Source organism: Choloepus didactylus, chromosome 2 (genome assembly GCF_015220235.1).
Source record: "Choloepus didactylus isolate mChoDid1 chromosome 2, mChoDid1.pri, whole genome shotgun sequence".
Lineage (NCBI taxonomy): Eukaryota > Metazoa > Chordata > Mammalia > Pilosa > Megalonychidae > Choloepus > Choloepus didactylus.
The window spans coordinates 147,739,097-147,754,415 of NC_051308.1; the positions used below are offsets into that span (position 1 = coordinate 147,739,097).

Below are 15,319 nucleotides of genomic sequence, written 5' to 3' on the forward strand. Positions count from 1 at the left end.
AATTGTGAATTTTGTGTTATGTGAAATTTTATATTTTGTATCTCAATCAAAAAGACAAAATCAAATGGAATATAAAACTAAATCCAACTACTTGCTATTAGTAAGAGAAACAACCAAAAGCTAAGGATACTGAAAGACTGAAAGTTCAAGGATATAACAGGATAGCCCATGCAACAAATGCTATAGCTATATCAATCAGATAAAAGAGATAAAACTAAAAGGAAAAATAAAATTTCTTTTTCTGTGAACTTGTCTAACAGACTTCTCCTAGTAACTGATATAAAACAGGAATACCAAAAAAAGTCAATAATCATATAAAAATTGAACAGCATCATTAACAAACTTGACCTAGAGGATACACAGAGAATACTGCAAGCAACGCTGTGGAATACACATTTTCTTCAAGCACACACATGAAACAGTTATAAAAATTGATCATAAATTGTGGCATGAGTCAAGATTCAACAAATATCAAAGGAACAAAATAATTATGTTGCCAATCAAAAACAAAATGGAAATAAGAAAAATTCCCACATGTTTAGATACTGTGGTAGACTAAATATGGCCACAAATTATCTGTTTCTTCCAAAAGAGGAGGAATCTATTCTTCCACTCTTGAAACTGCACTTGTTACTTGCTCTAACCAACAGAATGTGTAGAAGCCTTGCAGCTTCCATCTCTTAGATTGCTGACCTGAGAAAGGAAATAACCTAGCCTACCAAGTAAGTCTCACATAGATGAGAACAAAGGCACCCAGCCAACAGCCAGCAACAATCGCCAAATGTGAGTAAAGCCATCTTGAACCTTCTAACCCAGCCAAACCTCTAGTTGAATGCAGCTTAACAAGTGAACCCAGATGAAACCAGCAGAGGTAATGCCCAGCCAACCCACAGAATTTAGGGGAAAAATTCATTGTTTTAAATCACTAAGCTTTGGGGTGGTTTGTTAGGCAACAATAGATAACTGACAGGTAAGTGAAGAGATACACTTGTGAAAAGTCATGAGTCTTCTTACTGAAAGAGCCAAAAAAAGGCATCATGGATCAAAGAAATCAAAGGACAATTTTAAAAATCTTGAAATGAATGGTAAAGATTCTACATATCAAAAAACCTGTGGGATACAATTAAAGCACTTTATAATCTAAACGCATATTTAGAAATGAAGGCTGAAAATACGTATGCTAATCTACCTCAGAAATTTAGGGAAAAAAAAACAACCAAATTAAACTGAAAAAAGTAGAATAAAAGAATAAGATAAAAGCAAAAAACTTTTAAACTAAATAAAAAAGTCAATAGAGAGGTAAAGCAAAACCAAAATTTGGATTTCTGAAAAAAAAAAAAAAAACCAACACATTTATAAACTCCAGGCAAGATTAATAAAATTGAAGGCAAAAAACCAATATTAAAAATTGATCCATGGATTGAAAATAATTCCCATCTAAACCCCAACATGTTGATTCTAAAATTTATATAGAAATAAAACCAATGTGAGAGATGACAACAGAGGCACATTTCATATTTTGTTTATAGATTCACAGCACCATAAAAAGTGTTTTTTCCACAAAGTATCCATTGTCAGAAAACAACTGAGTAACATATAATTTTAACATATTTAAGATATTCAAGACTAAATGAGGGTTAAAACAGGAGAGAATATAATATGTAATAGCTATATGCTCTGACAATGTAAATACAATAAAAATTAAGTAAGAAAGGTGAGAGCACGTATAAAAGTTTTTAACTGTTTCAATAATCATATTGATGGTAGAAGTATTTGTATTCCTGTTTGGAGACTGTTGTATGTGTAGTATGTGTAAAATGGAATAAAGCAACTGAGAATTTATGGGACATTATAATTTTACCCCTCCCATGTCCCCGAAAACCAGGGTTTATCAGTGTGAAAGAAAGGAGAAACAGGTGGAAGTTAGAAGATGCTAATTTAAAATCTTGAAGTCTTGTATTTGGACTGGAAGTATATCTTGGCTCTGTCCATTAGAATGGCCTAAAAATCATAACCATCCTAATAGCAATGAGTATTCCTAAATCCCAAATTGTGATCTTAAAAACTGTTTCCCAATGCATACAAGACGGAAGCAGATGGCAGCATGGAAAGGAGTGGAACTTAGTTAGGCACCCCTGAGCAATTAATAAACAACCAGGAACAACTAGTAAATGATCTGGAATAACTACTGGGGGACAACTGTGACTGTCCACACATCGTATACCAACCTGGATTGGGAGGAATGCCTGAGATCGCAGCATGGAATCTTTAAGTAGAAACTCTGGACGCGAGCCAGGAGCCCCGCCCCCCCCCCCCCACAGCAACCCAAACTGCAAAGTCTCGCTGTGATAGAGAGCAGCACTCTCAACAAGCGAATATACCTCAGTCCAGCTCCAACTGGGGTTTTAATTGGCAAATGTGGACTGCCTAATGCAAGCTGCAAATCCCCTACAAGCAAACAGAAGCTTTAGTGACGACTGACCTTGAAGAGCCAAGGGACTTCTCTGTGCCGGGAGGAGGAGCCCAGAGGACCAGGTGCTGTCTCTGGCCAGCGGGTGAAACTGGGGGCCACAGACTGGCCCTGAAAGGGGTTTTCTGTCCCTTTTTCTCTCTCAACCTGAGCGGCTGAAGGCAGAAAGCCGCAGCCATTTTCAGCTTGCAGTGCTCTGCAGTGGAGAACGCCTCAACAATTTTCATTTCGCAGCACTCTGACCCAGACAAGGGTGGAGACAGCAGAGTCAGAGAGAAAAAGAACACACTTAAATGCAAATGAAAACTTCCTAGGGGTTTATCTTCCCTAAGAGGAAGAAATGGTGCCCAGCTCTACTGCCCACCTTCCATTCAGACCCAGACCCCAGAGCCTGGGGGAAAACAGCCACAAGCCACACTTCCTTAGACCAGTCAGGAGCTACAGGCTGACAGGTGCCTGGGCAGGTTAGGAAAAGCACAGTGGCTTGAGGCCTCACAGAGTGTGTTAACCTTCTAAGATACACCCTCAGGGAAACCTGATACTGAATATTTCCTCCTTCTGGGACCTGAGCCTGTTCTGGTCTGGGAAAACCTGATTGGGGTAACCAAGGAAACTAGACGCCTAGACAACAGAAAACTACAACCTACACTAAGAAAAATAAAGTTACGGCCCAGTCAAAGGAACAAACTTACACTTCAACTGAGATACAGGAACTGAAACAACTAATGCTAAATCAATACAAAGTTTAGGGAAGATACGGCAAAAGAGATGAAAGCTATAAAGAAAACACTGGGCATACATAAGGTAGAAATCAAGTTTGAAAAACAACTACCAGAATCTATGGAAATGAAAGGCACAACACAAGAGATGAAAGACACAATGGAGACACAGAATGGAACAGCAGAATGGAACAGCAGAATGGAACACAGAATGGAACAGCAGAATTCAAGAGGCAGAAGAAAACACGCCAGAAGTGGAGAATAAGACGCCTGAAATCATACACACAAAAGAACAGGTAGGGAAAAGAATGGAAAAATATGAGCAACATCTCAGGGAACTGAATGACAACATGAAACGCATGAATGTAAGTGTCAAGGGTGTCCCAGAAGGAAAAGAGAAGGGAAAAGGGGCAGAAGCAATAATAGAGGAAATAATCAATGAAAATTTCCCATCTCTTACGAAAGACATAAAATTACAGATCCAAGAAGCACAGCATACCACAAACAGAATAGATCTGAATAGGCCTATGCCAAGATACTTATCAGATTATCAAATGCCAAAGACAAAGAGAGAATCCTGAAAGCAGCAAGAGAAGAGTAATCCATTGCGTACAAAGGAAGCTTGACAAGACTATGTGCAGATTTCTCAACAGAAACCATGGAGGCAAGAAAGAAGTGCTGTGATATATTTAAGATACTGTAAGAGAAAAACCGCCAACCGAGAATCCTATATCCGGCAAAACTGTCCTTTAAATATGAGGGAGAGTTTAAAATATTCTCTGACAAACAGACAATGACAGAGTTTGTGAACAAGGTACCAGCTCTACAGGAAATACTAAAGGGACCACTACAAACACATAGGAAAAGACAGGAGTGAGAGGTCTGGAACACAATTTTGGGTGATGGTAGCACAGCAATGTATGTACACTGAACAAAGATGACTGTGAGTATGACTGAAAGAGGAAGGTTAGGAGCATGTGGGACACCAGAAAGAAAGAAGAAAGATAAAGACTGGGATTGTATAACTCAGTGAAACCTAGAGTGCTCAACAATTGTTATAAAATGTACAAATATGCTTTTTCATGAGGGAGAACAAATGAATGTCAACCCTGCAAGTTGTTAAAAATAGGGAGGCACTGGGGGAAAAATATAATCAATGTAAACTAGAGACTATAATCAACACAAACATTGTATTATGATTCCTTTAATGTAACAAAGGCAATGTACCAAAGTACCTAAGAGGTGGACATAAGGGAGGGGTATGGGACTCTTGGCATTGGTAATATTGTCTGATTCTTTATTCTGCTCTAGTTTAATGCTATCTTTCCTTTTGTTGCTTCCTAGCTGTCATGTTTTGTTTGTTTTTTTCTTTTTATTTTGTCTCTCTACCTTCTTTGACTTTCTCCTCCTTTCTGGAAGAAATGGAGATGTCCTTATATAGATAGTAGTGATGGTGGTGAACACATAAATACGTGACTATACAGGGAACCATCAATTGTTTACTTAAGACAGAATGTATGGTGTGTGAACAAAACCGTCTTAAAAAAATCAGTTGATGGAGAAAACTTAAGGGCACTATATTGAGTGAAATAAGTCAGACACATAAGGACAGATATTGCAGGGTCTCACTGATATGAAATAATTATAATATGTGAACTAATAGACATGAAATATAACTTACCAGGACATAGTTGTAAGCTAAAGAATGGGGAGCTGTTGCCTATTATTAGCATAATGTTCAACTAGGTTGAACTTGAATGTTTGGAAATGAACAGAGGTGATGGTAGCATGTTGTGAGAATAACTAACAGTGCTGAATGATGTGTGAATGTGGTGGAAATGGGAAACTTAGAGTCACGTATGTCACCAGTAGGAAAGCTGGAGGTTAAAAGATGGGAATGTATAAAACAGTAAACCTTGTGGTGGGCAATGTCCATGATTAACTATACAAATATTAGAAATCTCTTTCATGAACCAGAACAAAGTATGACATTATAACTAGAAGTTAATAATAGAGGGGAATATAGGGAAAAAATATATCTACTGCAAACAATATACTACAGTTAGTAGTATTTTAACATTCTTTCATCAATAGTAACAAATGTACTATATCAGTACTATTAGTCAACAATTGAGGGGGGTTGGTTAGGGGTATGGGAGGATTTGAGTTTCCTTTTTTTTGTCTTTATTCCTTTTCTGGAGTAATGAAAATGTTCTAAAAATTGAAAAAAAGTTTATGTGGCGGGGGGGAGGATCTAAGCTGGCAGCATAGAGAGGAGTGGAAGCTAAGTAGTCCCCCTGGAACAATTAAAAAAAAACCAGAAACAACTAGTAAATAATCCGGAATAACTGCACGGAGACAAACATGACTGTCCACTCATCATACACCAACCTGAATTAGGAGGAATGCCCGAAAGTGCAGCATAAAATCTGTAAGAATTGCGGATCCAAATCGGGAGACCCCTCCCCCACAGCCCGAGCTACAAAGCCTCATGGTGCCAGAGAGAAGCTTTCTCCCAGCAAGCGAATATAGCTCAGCTGAGCTCCAACTGGGGTTTTAATTAGCTAGTGTGAACCGCTCACTACAAGGTACAAATCCCCAACAAATAGACAGAGGCTTTGGATGACAACAGACCTTGGAGAGCCAGAAGGTTGCCTCGGACTAGCTTTGTTCCTTTTTCGACTCAGTGGAGAAAGCCTCGGCCATTTTCAGTTCCCAGTTCTGTGACCCAGACAGGGGTGTGGCACAGGCAGAGAGAGAGACCACTGAAATGCTAATGACCTCCCCATAGGGCATCTATCTTCTCTAAGAGGAAGGGGGTGGGACCCAGCTCTACTACCTGCCTTTCATTCAGAACTTACAACAGTCAAGAATTATAGGCTAATCTTTGCATCAGGCAGAGAGCACCCCTGCACAGCCCGGCAGCCTGGGGCTTCCCTTGAGGGACAATGCACACTAGTGACGTAGCACAGCCTTCCCTCAGCAGAGGTCCTGGAAGATCACAGCTGAGAAGGGGGGCCCACTCGGAAAACCCAGGGTCGCTAAGTCAATGCTGGTGGTTTGTGGGTCAGCGACAAAGAGGGTCTGGGGCAGAACTGAAATGAAGGCTTAGACTCTTGCAGCGGCCTTGAATCTCCGGGAACACCTGGGAGGTTTGAATATTAAAGCGGCCCTGCCTCCCTGACCACCAGACACACACATCACGTTCAGGGCGGACAGCTCCAACAACAAACCCAAACTGAGTTCACCAACTGAACCCCACAAAAATCATTTCCCCACACACCAGAGACAGAGTTGGGGACAACTGACTTGAGGGTTATAGGTGACTTGCAGACGCCATCTGCTAGCTAGTTGGAGAAAGTGTACACCACCAACTTGTATTTCTGAAAAATTAGATTGGTATTTTTTTTTTTTTACAACTTGAAAGAACCCTATCAAGCAAAGCAAATGCCAAGAGGCCAAAAACAACAGAAAATCTTAATGCACAGGATAAAACCAGATGATATGGAGAATCTGATCCCAAACATCCAAATCAAAATATCAGAAGAGACACAGTACTTGGCACACTAAGGAAACAATCAAAACCGAGGAACGAAAACATGGCACAGGATATAAAAGACATGAAGAAGACCACGGAACAGGATAAAAGGGATATAAAGAAGACCCTAGAAGGGCATAAAGAAGAAATTGCAAGATTAAGTAAAAAAGCAGAAGATCTTATGGAAAGAAAAGAAATTGTTGGCCAAATTAAAAAGACTCTGGATACTCATAATACAAGATTAGAGGAAGCTGAACAACGACTCAGTGTCCTAGAAATCCACAGAACAGAAAATGAAAGAACAAAAGAAAGAATGGAGAAAAAAATCGAAAAAATAGAAAAGGATCTCAGGGATACGACAGATAAAATAAAACATCCAAATTTAAGACTCATTGGTGTCCCAGAAGGGGAAGAGAAGGGTAAAGGTCTAGAAAGAGTACTCAAAGAAATTGTTGGGGGAAACTTCCCAATATAAATACACAAAGCATAAATGCCCAGCAAACTCCAAATAGAATAAATCCAAATAAAGCCACTCCAAGACATATTCTGATCAGACTGTCAAATACTGAAGAAAAAGAGCAAGTTCTGAAAGCAGCAAGAGAAAAGCAATTCACCACATACAAAGGAAACAACATAAGACTAAGTAGTGACTACTCAGCAGCCACCATGGAGGCGAGAAGGCAGTGGCATGACATATTTAAAACTCTGAGAGAGAAAAATTACCAACCAAGAATACTTTATTCAGCAAAACTCTCCTTCAAATTTGAGGCAGAGCTTAATTTTTCACAAACAAATGCTGAGAGTTTGCCAATAAAAGACCTGCCCTACTTCAGATACTAAAGGGAGCCCTACCTACAGAGAAACAAAGAAAGGAGAAAGGGATGTAGAGAATTTTAACAGACATATATAGAACCTTACATCCCAAATCACCAGGACACTCATTTCTCTCTAGTGATCACGGATCTTTCTCCAGAATGGACCATATGCTGGGACATAAAACAAGCCTCAATAAATTAAAAAAAAAAAAAAAAATTGAACATATTCAAAGCACAATCTATGACCACAATGGAATACAAATAGAAGTCAATAATTTTTGAATTGTAACTCCACTATTTACCTCCTACATGACATAAAATACACAAACTCTAATGACAAATCAGTGGTTTTGAACTCAATGTAAAATATGTAATTTTTGACAAGAACTATATAAAGGTGGGGGAATGGAGGAGTATTGGTAGATAGTTTATAAGTCCTATTGAAATTAAGTTGGTATCAAAGAAAAACAAAATTGTTATGGATTTAAGAGTTTAATTTTAAGCCCCACAATAAACAAAAAGAAATTATCAGAGAAGATGACCACAGAGATGAAAAGTAGAGTATGGGTTAAGAGAAATGGGGGAAGGGGCAATGGGGAGTTAAGAAATGAATGTAGGGTTGCTGTTTGAGGTGAAGGGAAATTTCTAGTAATAAAGATGGCGGGAAGGTGATAGCATTACAACATTCCAAATGTGATTAATCCCACTAATGGAATGCTAGGGAGGGGATGGAATGGGAAGATTTAGGCTGTATATATGTTTCCACAATTGAGAAAAAAAACAAAAAGACAGTCTAAACAGATGACAACTGAATGCCAAGGATGACCCTAGATGGGATCTGAGGATGGAGGACAGGAAGCTCAAAGGGACACAGCTGAGACATAAGGAAAAGGAAATATAGAGTGTAAGCTTTGTATCATTGTTGAATCTCGTGTACTTCTTAGCTGCGCTTAATGGGATTGCATAAAGAATGTTCTTGTTCATGGAAATTGTATATGTGAATTATAGTGTTTGTTCAAGGATGTGTGCAGCTAGCTCCCATATGTTCAGAAGACAGAGCAATAGATGATGGATGACAGGCAGAGAGGGAAGGAGGGAGGGAGGGAAGGAGGGAAAGAAATAGCGGTCTGACAACATGTTAAAGTTAGTGGATTGGGGTATCGGGGGGGTCAGGGAATGCTGGAGTTCTGTGTATGGGGTTTGTATTGTTTTTGCAACTGTTCCTATAACTTTGAATTTATTTCAAAATAAAATGTAAAAAAAAAAAAGTTTAAGTGGTATGGAAGCACAACTGTATGATGGTACTGCGTGCAACTGATTGTACACTTTGGATCTTGGGATAACTGTATGGTATGCGAACAATCTCAATTAAAAAAAAAACTGTTTTTCATTAAAAGGAACCAGGCTTCTTAGAAAAATTGCTACATGAGGTAGGAAATGTCTGAACAGGAGTCCATAACAACTTAATAATTAATCAGGGTTCTCCAGAGAAAACTGGTATTTCTATATATAATGTAAGTATTAAATATTACGAGATTTATTACAGGAACTGGCTCATGTGACTGTGAGGATTGGCAAGTCCAAATTCCATAGGGCAAGCAGCAAGTTAGGAACTCTGATGAAGACTGTTGATGAATTCCCCAGGAGAAGCTCGCTGATAGAAGTAGAGATGGAAATTCTTTCTGACTTCCGAAATTCTCAGTTCTCCCTTCAAGACCTTCAACTGATTGGTTGCGACTTCTCTTACTGCTGAAGGCAATTTCCTTTGTTGTCTGTAGATGTAATCAGCCATAGATGGAATCAACTGACTGATGATTTAAATCCACGAAATAGCCTCACAGTTACAATCAGGCCAGTGGCTGCTTAACCAAACAACTGGACACCATAACCTAACCAAGTTGACACAGGACTCTGGCCATCAAAGAAAGCAAGGAAGCTATCAAAGATTACTATGGTTGTATCAAAAGGACTAAAGAGCCAACTTAAGAGGCTCCCATATCCCAAAATGGGACAATCGAGCACGAATAAGAATAATTGCAATGAATTGAAACACAAATGTTTAAATCAATAGGTTCACAATGACACTTAAGAAGAACTTGGTCACTTTTAATGAAAACCAGGGAATTAACATTATTTTTAAAACTAGTAAAGAGAAAAAGAAGCAAATATCTATTCTGCCTTTCCTAACTGAACTATACCACCAGGTAACATAATAGTGATGAGGAAAAGTTTCTTTTTATAGAAATATTCTTCCTCACCAAAAAAGAAATAATAGAATTCAAATATCCCCATTTTGAAAGCCCTAAATAATTCACTGATGCACCAAGCATCAGAGGCTGCTAACATCATAAAAAGAGACACTGTCAAAAAACAAGCAAACCACCTCAATTTGATTAAGCTTAGAGATCTAACTACCAATTTATAAAAAATTTATTAAAAATACAAAGAATTAAGAAAAATTATGCAATAGACATAATCTAGACCATGGAATCGGTATAGGTCAAAACACCTGGTTGCTTCAACAAATAAATTGCAACAAAGAAAGGGGAAAGAGGAATGATGGGGAAGAAGTAGATTAAAGAGAGACTTAAAAGATATGTCAATAAAACAAAAAAGATTTCAACCAAATTATAGTGTTTAGGAACATACAATGAGTTATAAAATTATAAAGAAATGCAAAGATGCAGTCACTATAGAAGTAAGGATAATAGTTACTTTTAAAGGAGAAGGAAGGGAACTGGTGATTGGGGCTTTCTGGATGGCTAGCAAAGATATATTTCTTGACTTGAGTGATAAAGGGTATTTGTTTTCTAAAAAGTCATTAAGTTGTGTTTTATGCAGTTTTCTGTATGTGGTGTAACATACAATAAAAAGATTTTTAAAATCTTAGATCTTAAAAATCATCTTATTTCATGATGACTATATTTCAATAATATATTATAAAATTTTATTTTAAGAATTAACTTCTTTTAAGAATTAGCTTCCCTTTGTATTTAATATAGGGCCATTTTTACCCTGAATGACTCTTTACTGTCCCTCAAACTTTTAAGGACTCTCATAATCAGGTACCATTTTTATCTTTCTGATTCCTCACCTACAAAATGAGAATAAAATGACTATCCCAAAAGACTGTCATGAGGAATAAATATAAAATATTTAGAACAATGTCTAAAAAACAATTGTTAGTAATATCTCCAGCTTATGTCTTTGCAATTCCTTCCTCTTGAACCATAACTCTGTTAACCCCGTGCCTTGCCTCTTAATTGTCAGGTTTGCATATGAAGCCTCCTCAGGTAATCACCAGAAAGAATTAAACATTTGCAACTCTGTACTCCCTCCCATGGAATTTTGTTCCTATCACAGGTCGACTCATACTGAATTGTACGAATTTTCTATGCATTTTTATTTCCACACTACTGGGGTTAAAAATAGTGTTCATTGGATGTGGTATCCCAATGTCTAGCCTGCTGACATACAACAAACCATCAACAGAAAGTACTAGACAAATTTTTAACATATTTCCTCACACATTGATGTTTTTCCCAATGAGGAAGGCAGAGTAACTATTTTGTTGGATCTGTGATAAAAACCACACAGAACTAGGTATGTCTCAACAGTTAAACTGGAAATTATTTCTGCTACTTAAATAAAAAGGGGCTATACCATTTATTCTTTACTACACTCGGTCCTCCCCTTCACTAATCAACACATCTTAGGCATTAATAGGGAACAGACAGGGAGCTAAACAAGACCTAATCGGAAAACTTGAAAACACCTTAAATCTCATTTCCTGATAAAACGAAACTGTATTCACAGGTCAATGGAGAACAACATTTTACACAAAATGTTTGTTACCAGAGGATTTTTTTTTTTCTTTTAACTAAGAATTTGGTGTGAAAGTTTAAGATACAGAATTCTCTCAGTAGTATGATTTCTTAACAGCAAAAACCTTGTCTAATTTAATTTTTAATCCTCCCATGTGTCCAGTACAAGACTAGCATAAAGCAGGTTCTCCCTTATGACAAATTACAGATTAGCTATCTAGGGAAATAAATTGAGCCACTTACTTTCCTCTATATAACACAGCTGAGAGATCAGGGTACCATAAGCCTGGAGTAGAGTTCACCTCTGACCAGTTAGTGTGAGCATGGGCAAGTTTTCTCACTCATAACGAAGGTAATAACATCTGCCCTATCTACAAAATAGCTGTACTGAAGAAACATAAAAAAGCAATGTGAAAATATGTATTATAATATTTAATAATCATGCATTCAATATATACTGGGACCAATCCAGCTCATACTGACATGCTTATTTTACTGCATCAAGATTAAATCTTTAACAGGCAAATTCCATTAAATATAGCTAAATATTAATGAGAAATTTTATTTTTAAGCATATACACAAGGAAGAAAAATTGACCATATATACATCTATGCACATTGGCTACAATTTTCATCTCTTTTCATGAACAATCACTAAATCTCTCTATTTCTCAATATACAGTAATCTCATAAAGCTTGAAATGCTTTATTTTAAGGATAATACCCACCACCACCACACGCACACACATTTCTATCCAAAGAACTTCACTACTGATTTCTGCCTTTAGTATTCTTCCTGATAAAATTTAAAGGATCTGGATTTGAATTACTGAGTAACCATATGACCTCAGGAATAATGTCATTTAACTGGGCCTAATTACCTAAGCTGTAAAAAGAAGCAGTTATACTTATTGTCAAATAACAGTTCTTCTGGGGTTAACAGTCATGCCATTTTTTTTTCTTAAATTTCATGCCAGTTTTTTTCCTTAATCTTATGGCTATAGTTTTTTCTCGTCTAATAACTTCTATGCAAAATATTAAAATTTTTCAATCTAAAACCAAGTTTTAATTCTTTTTTCCAAAGTACTATATTATTTTCAAATGAAACACTAGTTAAAAGTAGGCACAAATTCAAATAGTGGCTATGTTTCTTAGTTTTCACAATTAAAAACAGTGGTAAAAGTCAAACAATTAAAATTTACTTTATTCCGTAACACCACTTGATATTAGATTAAAAAAAAAACATTTTAACCAAATTAAAGATTGTCAAATTCACAAAACTTACTGCTAAAGCAGATGAAAGCCTAGGAAAAAAATGCCCTATTACATTTAGCTAATACTGAAAATATTTTTTCACCAAATTTAAATTAAGAACTATCAGACTTTATCTAAACCTTGTAGTGACTTTACCAAGAATCTTACTACCATAGACAAAATTAACTCTCACTTCTTCTGAGTTTCCAGTTCTTTTTTGTATCATCCATTCATTAATTCATTCAGTAAATAACTACTTACTCTCCATTAGGAGCTAAGAACAATATCCCCACTAAGCTAAGTGAGGACACCTCAGTGAAGAAGATCCTACATATATCCTGCCCTAAATGGAACGTACATTGCCCAAGGGCTAGTATCTGTCCAACTCTTTTATCTAAAATCTAGAATAAGAAATACATTTTATATAAGGTCCCAATAGAAATAACAACAGAAACAAAAGTTGCATGAAATACTATTCTTACAATGTGTGATGCACTCCATTTTGTTCTGTTGCAATTTTTAAAATTCTGATGGCATATTAATTTTGTAACTCAGCAATGGGTCATGACCCACAGTTTAGTAAGAACTGCTGTAGACTAATCTCTGTAGTTTCCCCCACTAAAAATGTGCCAAAGGCCAAGGACCTATCTCTCTTATTTCTACTACCCCCCAAGTACAGAACACAGTAAGTGCCCAATTTAAGTTACATATAGAACTCAGACTGAATTTGGGTATTATCTTTATTCTTTATTTCACATAAATTCTTTTCATGTTAAATTTAAATGCTACCTCAAAAAGTGTTTTTGAACTTAATAATTTTAGTGAGTACATTATAACTCCCCAAATTGCCCAAGCCAATCATCCTGAGCCCTCTCCCTTAACCAAAAATGAGTAACTAAGTTCTTTACTTCTACCCTCTTGATGTCTCCATCATCTGTCCACTTCTCTACATTCTCAATGCCACAATTCTAGTTCATTTTACCAACAGCATTTCCTGGGATTATTGCAAATCTCTTAATTGATCTTCCTGATTCCAGTTTTAATCAAGACTAATCTGTTCTCAGCTCTGCAGTAAGTGATATTCCTAAAACTCAATTCTAATCATGTTGCCACCCTGCTTAAACCACTTCAATTGCTTGCCCTATTCTTGGGATAAACTGGTCCATTCATTCCTCCTTAACTCTCATCACTCTCCCAACAGTTCTCTACATTCAGAGTGAAGTACTTGGTGGTCCCCTGGCCCCTCACCTTCAAGTCTTTGCACATGCTGATTTTCTTTCCCTCCCTTTTCAACTGGCTAACTTCTACTTGTCCTTAAGGTCTTCAGTCTAGAGTTTCTTCAAGAAGCCTTCCTTAATCTCCTAAATCCAAGTTGAGTATGCTTTCTAAGAACCTCCAATTCTTTGTATCCTGTCCTTTCCCTATCAAAGCACTGTCACACTTCACTATTGTCATCCATCTGCTTCTCTATATCCCCCATTTGTTAGTAAGTCCATAGCTGTATCTCAGTGCCCACACGGTGCCCAGCAATAGGCACTCAAATACCTGCTTAAAGAATGAATTATGGGGTGCGATCAGATCGATCTAAGATGGCAACTGTGGAACAGGAAACCACCCCAACTCCTAATCCCCCACCTACAGAAGAAGAGAAAACAGAATCTAATCAGGAGGTTGCTAACCCAGAACACTGTATTAAACATGCACTATAGAACAGATGGGCGCTTTGGGTTTTTTAAAAAAGCAAAACTTGGCAAGCAAACCTTCAACTGATCTCTAAGTTTGATACTGTTGAAGACTTTTGGGCTCTGTACAACCATATCCAGTTGTGTAGTAATTTAATGCCTGGCTGTGACTACTCACTTTTTAAGGATGGTATTGAGCCTATGTGGGAAGATGAAAAAGACAAAAGAGGAGGATGATGGCTAATTACATTGAACAAACAGCAGAGACAAAGTGACCTTGATCGCTTTTGGCTAGAGACACTGCTGTGCCTTATTGGAGAATCTTTTGATGACTATAGTGATGATGCATGTGGAGCCGTTGTTAATGTTAGAACCAAAGGTGATAAGATAGCAATATGGACTACTGAATGTGAAAACAGAGAAGCTGTTACATATATAGAGAACGTATACAAGGAAAGGTTAGGACTTCCTCCAAAGATAGTGATTGGTTATCAGTCCCATGCAGACACAGCTACTAAGAGCCACTGAACCACTAAAAATAGGTTTGTTGTTTAAGAAGACACCTTCTGAGTATTCTTGTAGGAGACTGAGTCAAGCAATTGAGATTTGGGAGCTGAACCAAAGCCTCTTCAAAAGCAGAGTGGACTGCATTTAAATTTGATTTCCATCTAAATGTTGCTAAGATATAAGAGAAGTCTCATTCGCTTTTGTCTTGTACTTCTGTGTTCATATATTATTATTTTTTTCTAATTTTGGCTAGCATATCCACTATCCCAATCAAAGAATTACAGTACACATCATCTCCAGAATCCATAAATGTGTTCTTGGCCCACTCTGTAATAGCTTAGTAGAATTACATTACAAACACATTTACCCACCACAATATTCAAAAAAGAACTTGGCATTTCTATACCTTAAAGGAAAAAAAATTCAATGTTCCATTGTATGCAGTAGCATAGTTTGCTGGTTTGGAAGAGTATGATGCATACAGTTTTCTGGCAATTTTCTTTGTTTCGT

General features: G+C 37.2%; 1 protein-coding gene and 1 pseudogene across 1 annotated transcript in view; one reads left to right on the plus strand and one right to left on the minus strand.

Moving 5' to 3' along the window:
* The window catches only part of ABCD3 (ATP binding cassette subfamily D member 3), a 116,408-nt gene that overhangs the window by 80,184 nt on the left and 20,905 nt on the right, over window positions 1-15,319 (minus strand). The gene's annotated exons all lie outside the window — the stretch shown is intronic.
* On the plus strand, window positions 14,210-14,857 carry LOC119527001 (annotated as a pseudogene).